Source organism: Nannospalax galili, unplaced genomic scaffold, assembly GCF_000622305.1.
Source record: "Nannospalax galili isolate Female #2095 unplaced genomic scaffold, S.galili_v1.0 scaffold382, whole genome shotgun sequence".
In the NCBI taxonomy this organism is placed as follows: domain Eukaryota; kingdom Metazoa; phylum Chordata; class Mammalia; order Rodentia; family Spalacidae; genus Nannospalax; species Nannospalax galili.
In genome coordinates, this window is record NW_008348685.1 from 744,346 (window position 1) to 756,197 (window position 11,852).

At 44.0% G+C, this 11,852-nt stretch overlaps 1 protein-coding gene across 1 annotated transcript in view; it reads right to left on the reverse strand.

The window, feature by feature from the left end:
* The window catches only part of Sgcd (sarcoglycan delta), a 440,866-nt gene extending 429,696 nt beyond the window's left edge, over positions 1-11,170 (reverse strand). The window contains exon 1 of the mRNA XM_008845949.3: positions 10,659-11,170. The gene's annotated coding sequence lies outside the window, so the exon portion shown is untranslated. The remainder of the gene's footprint in view (positions 1-10,658) is intronic.
* Between the last annotated feature and the right edge of the window lie 682 nt (positions 11,171-11,852).

The following is an 11,852-nucleotide window of genomic DNA, read 5'->3' on the forward strand; positions in this document are numbered from 1 at the left end:
ACAGCCACACAAAGTCTAACACAGCAACAAATGGGTAACTTCTTACACTTACCCTTAGGGTTAACTTTACGATGAAAACAGTGGAGCAGGAGAAAGAGCACAATGTCAGGCGCTCTAGGTTAGACGGCCTTTCTCTCTGTGTACCGGAGAGATTGAGATAAAAACGTGAACGAACTAGTGAGTGACCAGGAGGACCATGGGAGCAGGTCCCTATACAGGAAACAATACCAGCAGGTGCCAAGGCCTTGGGGTCAGGGCTTTCCTGGCAAGTGTGAAGGGCATGTGTCTAGACCATGGTAGATAGAAAAGTAAGCAAAAGCAAGCTCGTGTACAGGATGCCAGGGGGCCATGGAGGGTCTTATCAGGCACCGTCAGTCTTCAGCTGTGATACTCATTACATCAGTCACCACCACTCCAGAAGTGAGATGTGCGGATGGCTGTTCTGTGGGAGGAGACTAGAAGCATGGAGTTGTGCCCATGATTCCTGACACCCTCTGGGAACAGGTGCCATTGTCCAGACCCATGGAGAAGTGGATGAGATGGTCAAGAGGCACTGCTGGATATGGAGCTAAGACGACTCACTGCTGCCTGGGGCACGAGTCCCAAGAGTACAAGGGCATAAGCAAAGGACAGGAGTCAAGGGTCGTAACCAGATTCTGGCAAAGCAGTCAGGGGACTGAGGGTGTCATTTGCCAGAGGAGAATATAGTGGGGGGCAGAGGCTCACAGAGCAGAAGGTATATGTCACGTATGAGGAGAGGAGAGGTCAGGAGTTATGTTAATGTGACAATGCATATAGACTTCGAGGTGATGGTGTCATAGTGACACCTGGAAATGGCTCTGGATTCGAGTCAGAAGGAGACTGACTCGAGACACAAATGTGTGTCTCCAGCATGTTAGGGCTATGAGCAGTTACTTTGTATTAAGTTTAAAGTACTTTCCTTCCTCTGCTTAGCCAGAAGATACTTTGGTATCATCATGAACACCAACCATGACCATTCTAGAGATGCAGAGATGTCAGATGTCAGAGACAGAAATACACTTGTGACACATGTGTGTATCCACACTAGTCAGTACCAGACATTTGAGTGCTTCTGTTCCTTACAAAAAATCTGAGCCATCAATATTTTTTTAATTTTTTTTTATATTTTTTGTGTATGAGTGTATTGCCTGCATGTGTGTAAGTGCACCTGTGATGTGCAGTGCCTGTGAAGGACAGGAGAGGGCCAAGCCTGGGTTTTCCTTCAGTTCCTCCTCTGGCACTCTTCTGAGCATCTGGGCCACATCAATGAGGTAAACACAAAGACCCCCTCTTGTCTGGTGGCAGGTAAGCAGCAGCGATGGAGGAGATAGATATCCAACATGAAACACAAGAGTGCTATGTTTATGTCAGGGGATGAGTGCTTTGGAGAAACAATAAAGAGACGTGGAGCCTCATGAAGGTAGTATTTGAGCAAACACTTGAAAGAATCTCAAAACTTGTTGAAGATTTGGTTGCACACGGAACACAGAGGCATCAGATCCTTGATGCTGTGAGTTGAGGACCAGGCATAAATATAAAAGAACAGCCATGAGCAGGAAAGTCATCAAACACCTGATCCCCAGGTTTAATTCTGTCATCTTCACAAGTGAAAGAATCTGTCTCTATCCATCATGGCCACCGACAGTTCTTTCAGCTCACTAACCATTCTGCACTACACAAGATCAGCCCTTTCTACGTCTCTATTGCTGCTTCTGACAAAAGCCAGCCCGTGACTCTCATAACTGTGCCACCACAGCTCTCCTGGGTCCCTCTCAGGGACCAAACTGCATTGTAAAATAATAGTGGGTATGAGTCAAATGCTTCAGATCAAAGAGTAAGACTGAAAGCTGGGAGGGAATGTGGACAACATAAAGGCCCCACCGTTACTTAGTAAATAAGACAAATGGTTTCCAGGTGGTAAAGAGGCTTAATCAAGGTCACAGAGCAATTAGTGACAAACCAAAGTCAGCTGAAAAAAAAAAACTAGTAAGTTTCCCCCACAATTCTAGGCCTCAGTCTGTCCCACTTGACACATCATGAAACCACAAGTTTTCTAACATAAAGCATACATAAATTACAAATTTCAGCACACACTGGCACATCAAATGATATGCCAGAGTCTACTTTGTAGCCCAGGCTGGACTTGGCTGATGGCGATTTTCTTGTCTCAGCCTCTGGAAGGTTGGAATTACAGGCAAGGCACCAGACATGGCTTTAAATGTTTTGCTTATTTCATCTTTAAGGACATATGGTTATAAGATATCAGTATTTGTATTACACAGGCCAGGCAACCATGAAATAAGGAGGTTGATCAACCTTCCCAAAGCTGCTCCACACGTTAAAGAATTCCTGGCTGAGAAGTCAGCTCTCTCAATTCTTTGCTGAAATACTCCTAGATATATGTGAATAACTATCTAGACCAACATGATTACTAATTAAAAATATATTTCATGCCACACATGGGGACACATACCTTTAAGCCCAGCACCCAGGAGGTGGAGGCAGGGGGATCTCTGTGAGATCAATGCCAACCTGGAATGGTCTACATAATGACTTCCAGGTCATCTGGAGCAACATAGCAACACTCTTCCTCAAAAGACATATAAAGTGAATATTTGATTAAGTACTATAATTCAGTTAGGGTACATGTTTCTCTAAGAATAGATAAATTTCCCAAAGGATATAAGCCCTCTGAAACCCATAAAATTTTTACAGCATCATGAAAAACAGCTACACTAAATGAATGTATCCTTCTCTGATGATTAAGTGGCTCTACAAAATTACCATTGACACAGTAGATTCTTCCTTGACAACTGTTTGGCTATTACCTGTACTCCTTGATTCCAGAAATGAAATCTGTAGTCTAAAAGGAGATGTTCAACTCATTTCTGAAGATTCTATCACTTTTTTGGAAGTTTCCAGACATAAGCATGATAGTAATAGTTAAGAGTTGTTAGGCCCTTTGTGCGGCACTCTGCAAGCTCTGATTAGTGTACATATGCACATACGCATGTGGGTCTATCATGGTACCATTCGCGTCTGCTGAAATACAGGCAGATAGTCATTAGAGGGCTCCTTGAGTCTTACAAATAAGTGTTTATTTGTAAATAAGATAGAATATTTACATTACTTTCATGCCCTTCCTTATTAAAGTTTTATGTATTGTGTGTCTGTGTGGGGTGTGTACATATGGGCATAGGTGATCATGGAGGCCAGACAAGTGTTGGAGCCCCTAAATTTGGAATTACAGGTTGTCCCGAGCTACCTGCCATGGGTGCTGGGAACTAACTTGGTCCTCTGCATGAGCAGCAAGCACTCTTATCACTGAGGCATCTCTCCAGTCCCTCAGGCCCATTCTTCAAAAACCCCATCCCTAGAGCCAGTAACTAATATGATTTCCCCCACATACATAGCTTTTACCCTAGCTGCCACCTATAGGCTAGTTTTTCTGAGCAACACCTCATTTTGAGCCCTATGTTCCTAGCCACCATAGCAGCTTTTGCATCTCTTTTGAATAAAATACTCAGTGGTGTTCTGGGAAAGAACTGAGCCCCAGTTTAATGATGGGCTGGCTTCCATCTGCCAAATCCATAACAGTGCTATACTACATCCCACTTTAGGAGACCTGAGAAAGGGTCCTTCCTTCATCTCATTGTCTGCATTCTTGGGTTCCATTGAGAGACTCTGCCAAGAGAAACAGAGATGACCCATGTAAGCATCTACAGCTCTGGAAGGTAGCACCAGTGGGTGAGAAAGACACATACCATCCAAAGGAAGAGGAGATACCCAGAGCCCACCAACCAGAGCCTGCCGCCACAGTACCACAACAAATCAGACCACAGAGAGACACACCTTGAGCTTCATGGGTAATCAAGACTTAATTTCACATCTTAGGGCATTTAAATGCCTCGTAACTAAGTACATAATTTTAAAATAAAAAAGCAGGGCATAGGGGTGCACATCTGTGACCCTAGAACTCTGGGTTCTAAGCAAGAGATCAGGCATTTCAGGCCAACTGGGGTCTCACAGGTAAGACCCAGGGTCAGAAAAGGAAAACAAACCAAAAACATTTTTGTGAACTAAAGTGAATTTCTAGGATTGTTCCTGAGTTGTTAGTTTGTGACCAGCAATGTGGATTCTCAGTTGGAAATAAACCATGAACAGTTTTCTCACACAGGGAAGTTGGGACCATAGAGTCCTTTCGACTTTAGAACTAGTATTTGTTATGATACTGTAAAACGTATGCTGTTTAGACTGATCTATAACCAGCACTGTACCCCCTAAAGGGAAGCAGATGATGATTGCAACAGACACGTGTTGAACAAGAGACCAAAGAATGTTCAGAGGTGACATGGCCCACAAAGAGCTAGAAAGATCTTAACAAGACAGACGGAAAAACACAGCCATAGGTAAGTGCTGGAATGGAAGGAAAGCTGTGTAGCTCTGCTCCCTGAGCTGGCACTATCCTTAAGTCATCTTCTTTCATTAAATACATCATGCCCAGACCACAACCCCAATCAGAGTTACTACAACAGGACACACCGTCAAATCATCTGCTTGGAGAAGGGAGCTCACCCTGTTACTTATTTGTTCTGAGCTCAATGAAAGCAGCTTCAACCCTGCCAAGCAGTAGCAGGGCCTCTGGGCATTCAGAATGTATCCTGTGGAACTCGGGGTATTCACAAGTGAGTCTAATTCTATCAAGGAAAATGGGAGAGTGTTCTGCACAAGAAGGGAGTCTCTGATCCCTGACAGTATTTTTTTTTTAATCATAGAAACACGCTTGCTTTAAAAGTGCCATTGCTTTATCAGTTAAAAAAGAATAAAGCAATTGTATCCACAGCCACCTAAACACCCCAGATCCATTAGTACAGCTACCAGCAGAGTTCCTACCAAACCAATCTCACAGGATTTAGACCCGAAGTGAACTATGATGACACAGTCCTCTCCGAGTGCTGTAGACCCATCTGAGAGGCAGGTCAGGGGCCACAGCTTACAAGCTTTCTTTTAAAGGAGGTGGCTCATACTCGGCATGAGCCATCTGAAGCAGTAATGAAGACAGTCACCTTTCCACGTGGTAGCAAAGGTGAAATACAGGGGACGGTAGAATCTGCAGAGAAATTCAATGGAAACACACACACAGAGGAAGCTGAACAACTCAGCACAAAGCACCCTCTCCTTCACTGGTGGTCTTGAGTCTTTATCATGGTCTGTCTCTCATTCTCCTCTCACCTGATGCCTCGTCAGTTAATACTGACCATGTGTGGACCTGAATACATAAGTTCTTAACTGTGCACAGGGCTCCACACTAAGTATAGTACATACAGAATCCCACATTGTTAAGGAAGATATTATCCTGTTCCATTTAAAGACCAGAAAATCAGGGCACCTGCAAATAAGGAAAACCTGAGTCACAGAGCCGGGATCACAGTGGAGCCTGGGCTCATGTCTCAGCATCCCCACTCATTCATTACTGCAAGACAATGCCATCTACTATTCTGACATTGTTGTGCTTCCCCTCCTTGGTGTTCACCCTCTCTCCTGCTTAGATGATTGGAGTACGTTTGTCAGAAGGAGGTTCACTGGAGTATTTCTGAGCAACATAAAGACAACAGCATGGGTAAGGATGGAGGGATGGATAACATACTGTGAGAAGTGCAGACTTGGGAAGGAAGATAAAGATATATTCTCAAAGAAAGTGGAAAAACCTTAGAGATACAATATCATAGTTCTGAGAAGCAGAAATCACCTGAAAGGTATCTAGCACCCTTTGAAACTGAGATCCAGAGAATATTGTAGCCGGGAACCTGTCTAGTGATTTCTGTCCACGGCTCTGTTTGTTCCATCTCCCAAGCCCACTTCTATACTGAATACTACCTCCACCCCAGGTGTGGCTTCAGAGGCTAGGAGGAAGACAGTGGTTCCACAGTACACAGAGGCACATTGGGTTCAGTCTAAGTCAGGTTTAGAGGGGAACCAGCAGCGCAGGCTGCCTCATGAGTAAGGCTGTCACTGACCATGTGCCTGGCCTTTGTCACCTATACTGTGCTAGGATTCCTGCAGAAGATGACAGCCAGGCAAAACAGGATTTCACAAACCCTGTTCTGTAGACCCATGTCTGACTTGGCTTCAGAAGAATTTCCTGGGAAAGTTTCAGAAATAGGAATTCTTCAAATCTTCAAATGTAATGGGTCTTGAGAAACATGAAAGGCAGTTGTTTCTGAAGGTTTCTCTGTTACTAAGACCCATATGGATGTTCTGAAATATGGCTGAGGATCATTACTGAGCCAGCATACAGCACACTCCCTCTCCACCCATACACAGTGTCAGAGACCCACAAGCACTATCTTTGTGAACAATACTGTAAGGAAGGTCTGTGCTCCTTAGGCAAATAACACTTTCTCTGCTCTTAGGACCTACGTTTTTATAACAGAAAAGAATCATTTGAGGGAGGAATTCAAATGTATTTGATTTTTCATTTTTTTTTTTAAAGATTTTAAGTGTTTGTGGCCAACACTTACCTATACTATAGGCTTCCTCCCTGTTTTTAAGGGCTTACAGAACTCCGATGCTCATCATTAAGCAAAATAACCCTTCACCTAAGCTCACAGTTCCTACTCTAAACACAGACAGTGAAATAAAACTGGCCTAAGGCACTTGCTACAGTGTTATTCCATGGGGCCACATCCTGGACCAGTTGGCTTGTGACTCAGCTCTGTCTATGCTCTCTGAGACATGAGGGCCATACCGTAAGGATTGGCCTGATTAAGAAGAAATGATTTCTCCTTCTCTGTGCCCTGTTACTGCTTCCCTGGCTTGGACACAACACCCAGAGATAGATAAGAAGAGGGCAGTGAGCCCAAGTGGAGGGGGAGGAAGCATCCTTCCCTGCCACAGCCCTGGGCTTTGTAAGCCTGTATGTGTGAAAACAAGTCCCTTTATGGTTCACTTTCCAGGAGAAGGTTTGAATTACTGACAATCAAATGCAGAAGTCACTGACACAGCATCCAAACCTTCTTTTCAAATGAAATCTCTTGCAAATAAGATATGGAACAATCAAACACATCTGGGCTCCTTCAGAAATCACAGGGAGCGTTCCAAGGCCATCCTGCCCTACATCTGCAGGAATTCTAAAACCAGACCTGGTCAGGAACAGCATCTCTTACAAGCATGTTCTGCCCACAAATATTCCATTCTCTGCCTTTGAGGCCTTGGATCCTCAGACTTGGGTTAGTACTGCTCACACCAACACTACCAGCCCCATTTCGAAAGCCTTCAGTCTCAGGCCATGAGGTTCACCGTGCCTGTCCTGTGCTTGGCCTTTTCGCCTCAGACCTAGTTATACCACCGGCTTTCCTGCTCTTGCTAGCAGATTGGCATCATGGCAATTCTTGACTTCCACTGTGGTGAGTCAATTTCCATAATAAATCTAACATCTGTCTGTCATCTATCAATCCATCCTTTCATCTATTATCAATTTATTCTATGTACCTACTTACCATTTCCTTCCATGTATCTATCATCTATTTATCATCTTTGCAACTGCCTGGGTTTCTGTGTCTACCTACCTACCAACTTATCTATCACCTCTATCTTTCTTTATACTTGTAAATCTATCATCTACCTATCATCTATCTACTTAATCTCGCCACCTATTCCTTCATCTATCATCTATCTCTTCTATTATATCATATACTGATACTATCAACCATCTATCCTTTCCATCTCTGTCTGTGTCTCCATCTATCATACTTTTTCTTTCTATCTATCTATCTATCTATCTATCTATCTATCTATCTATCTAATCATCTATCTAACTAGATATCATCTATTATCTATCTTTTATCAATTTATCTATCCATCTATCATCTTCATCTATTTTCTATCCTCTGTTTCTCCATTTCTTTTTGTTTCTGTCTCTATCATCTGCTTTCTATAGCCTCTGTTTCTATCTCTACATCTATCTATCACTATCTTTATCTGTCCTGTTTTTCTGGAGAACAAAACAAACTATGGTCATTCCTCACCAAAACCAAACCAAACCAAAAATGCCTCACAAAAGATGCATAGTACTGTCTTTTCTTTGAAAAGTTTGCAGAGCCCCAAACAGTATTTGTCCCCAGTAGTTACTTGTTCCTGTTCACCTGGCCCTCTCACTCAAATGTTCCAGCAGGAATATCTCTACATGGAACACATATGGGTTAAAAATAAGGCCTCAAGAGGCTGTTTCCCCACTTAGGAAATTTGAGCTCTCTTGGGTGATGCTATTCTTACAAAATCTGCTTTCTGATTGCTTCCAGAAGGCACTGCCAAGCACGCTGACCACGAGGTCTCCCATTGTGAAGAGAGTAAGCCAGCCAATTGCACTGAGGCTATGAAGCCCAGTAGAGCCATGTGTGGTAGTTTCTATCAATTGTGCTCCTTTCCTTCCCAGAGGTCTCCCTCCAAGCTCCATGTCCAATTTGCCCAGGCCTGTCCTTACTGCCTCCACCTCTGTTCCAGATTTCTTCTTCCCTTCCCTCCTCCTCCTCCTCTCCCTCCTTCCAAATGTCAAGAGAGTTTGATTTTCCCTCTAAACTAAAGAGTTTCTTCCAAGTTTGAGCATTGCTCTGCATATCCCTGCAACCTGGAGTTTCTATGTCACGCCTCTTTCTGCAGAAAGCTTGACACGCACTAAATTTAGAGGGCTATGACATTCGAGCTCACTCACTGCCTCCTTCCCTGGCAGTGGGATTGGCTGTGGTTCACATCAGCTCCTAATTTGCCTTGGTATTAGAAAAGTCATGTTCATCCTGATTTCCAACTGCCCTCCTTTGCCCTGCAGGGACTCCTGAAATTCCTAAACCTACCGCACCCAACCCTCCTACTGCAGAGATGAGGCTAATGTGGAAAACATGTGTGAGCTATCTCTCAGACCAAGAAAACTGCCTGCCAGTCAAATCCCAATTCCCTCTTCCAAGAACAAAACCATGAGGAAAAGAATGACTGGCTGACAATCATAAAATTTACCAACAGAATGACCCTCTGCCTATTTGCCCTAGGTCCACTGCTGGGAAAGGAGTGCGAAATTCCAGCCTCCACACTTTATTCATCCCTTGACCTAAACAAGCACATCCATCTACCTGTTAAGAAGTTTCAGGACTCTGACTTAAACTTCTACCTGTTTTCAAAGAGACCCACTGTAAGAGGTTCAGTGGTTCTCTGCTACTAACCAAGTCTGCAAGGACCCACACAGTCATCTGCTTCCCCAAGCATATGCTTGGCCAGGGCCCCTTTGGAAAGCTCCTCTGTTGTTCAGTAAGTAGTCCTACAGCAGGAGGAGGTTTAGACCTGCTTCATCTGAGCTGAGCCAAGCTCTGAAAGACTACAACCCTCGGGGCTGGGGGCTGGAGAGATGACTCAGTGGTTAAGAGCTCTGGCTGTTCTTGCTGAAGACCCAGGTTTGGTTCCCAGTACCCACATGGCAGTTAATCTAAATACCCATAACTCCAGGTCCAGGGGATCCAACGATGTCTTCCGACCTCGGTCGGCATTGTACCACATGAGTATGCTTACATACATGTAGGCATCATAACACTCATACAAATGATAAATAAATAAGGCAATGACATCATATTGCTTCTCTTCCAAATACCATATAGAGAAAAAAATATATAACTTTGGTAGGAGGGGAGAAGTCCCTGTATTATAATACGGCTTATATATGTAAAGAAATAAAACTGAAAGTCTACTCAAAGTTATTCAACATTGTGTTGTTTTCAGTCAGATGAGAACAAAGCCCATTGGTCAAAAAGACATTCACACCATTTATCTTTATCTTTATCAATGACTTCTCTGAATAAGCTACTGTTTGCTGCTACAGCTCTATTATCTTTTATGAACTAGATAAGTGTGGTTTTTTGTTTGTTTTTTTTGTTTTGGTCTTTTTGAGACAGGGTCTCTCTGTAGCCCCAGCTGTACTGGAACTCACTATGTAGACCAAGCTGGCCTTGAACTAAGTACAAATTATATCTTCCACTCAGAAAAATTGGAGATGATTACAAAAGCACAATTAAAATCCAGACTATTCCTAGGCAAATATGTAACTGTTATTCAGATCTCCCATAAGAAAGTTTTAACTGCTGTAGCTGCCTATTGAAATAAGACACCATGAGCCCTTGCTCACCTATCTGTTCTTAAAAATGTGTCTCCCCTAACACAAACTTCAAATTCTGATTCCCTCCAAAAAAGAGTCATTTTCTGCTTGGAATACTCGTCTTAAAACTCCCATGAAACAAAAGAACACGGCCAATCTCATCAAAGATTATTTCTGCTGCCAATGAAGCGACCTGCGAGGCAGAAAGGGAAAGTTCCAGAGGGCTGGAGCAGAGTGACAACCGAAGAAATCCAGTCACTTTTCCTTCCACAACCCTGTTAGCTGTGGAGTGCTAACTTTCCAAAGTTCCTGTGCCTCGCGGACGCTCAGGGACCAGGAAAACAAAGCTGAGAACCTCACTCCGCATGCCCAACTAGTCCCACTGAAACTTGTTAATCAACACACGCACGCCAGCGCACACATCCCACACTCAAGTGTGTGTAAACAATCAGCAGACAGGGTTCAGGAAGAGAGGCTGGAAACCCAACTGCACATCCCCTACCTCTCTGGTCTGCTTCACAAAGTGGCTGTTGAAGGTCCGGGTGGTCCTAAGGCACTGAGAGACGCTGAAGGAGGCGGCCACTCAGCCCGCCCAGTGTGAGCAGGCCCTGCCTGAGCTCAGGAGCTGCCCCACTCAGATTTTCCAGCGGCAGATCTGCAGCCAAGTCCCTGCCCATGCCTGAAGAATTTCCTGAACAGCATTCCTGGTCTTCTCTCTGCCTGCCCTTCAATCCTGCTTTGTCAGGCTCACTCCCTGCTCCCCGGCTGTCTCCAGCTAACAATGGGAAACATATGTGTTAAACACAGCCTCGCTCCCCTGAAACAGCTCTCATGGCGTCTGCTGGGCTCTTGCTCACAGAAAGGAGGCTGCTTCCAGAACCGACTCCGAGTCCCCAGCCATTCTCCACTGCTGGATGTCGGAGACAAGTCCTTGCTGCCCTCCGTTCCACACTGTTTGTAACTCGTCTCTTCCACGTGGAGTTCTCAGCTGACCCTAGTTAGCACCCTGCATACTCCCTCGTTTTGATAACAAATCTACTGCAGCTGAAAGACAGAAATCTCTCAATCTCTCTTCCTCTCTCTCCCCCTCCCTCTTTCCCTCTCCCCCTCCCTCCCTCCCCTCTGTCTCCTGGAGTGAGACAATGTTTTTAGCATTTCCAGTTCTGTTCTGCAAATATCTCCCCTCAACCTGATACATCCATTGCTGCAGCAACTAAAAACAATGCGATCTTTTCCAGACACATTTCATGGTTTGTACTGTGCAGGTCTCAAGTGTAACATCTCACTAACATTTTACAGGCTGTGGCAACTTGTGTTAGGGCAACGGGAAAGGAAGAAGAATGGATTAGGAGCAGAATATATCCTAAATCCGTGCACCTGTGATTTTCCTTGTTATAGGTGACAGTCCCTTAAAATGTCCTGGCTACCTTCTATTAGGTGTTTGTGGTATATGTTGGACATTTTCTCCTTATAAAAAGAAATTTCAAAATATATGATGATGAGGAGGGTACCCTTCTCTTCTTCCAAATGGAAACCCCTTATATCTAAAGAGCCAAAACTAAGTTGTCAAAGTAACATTTCAGAAGACTTAAAGACAGAGCAACATTTGTTTTTAGTTCTTTTCTTTTTTGACATTAACATTTTATAAAATCATATGCATTGGCAACATTTTCTTTCCTCTCTTCCTGTCTTCCTT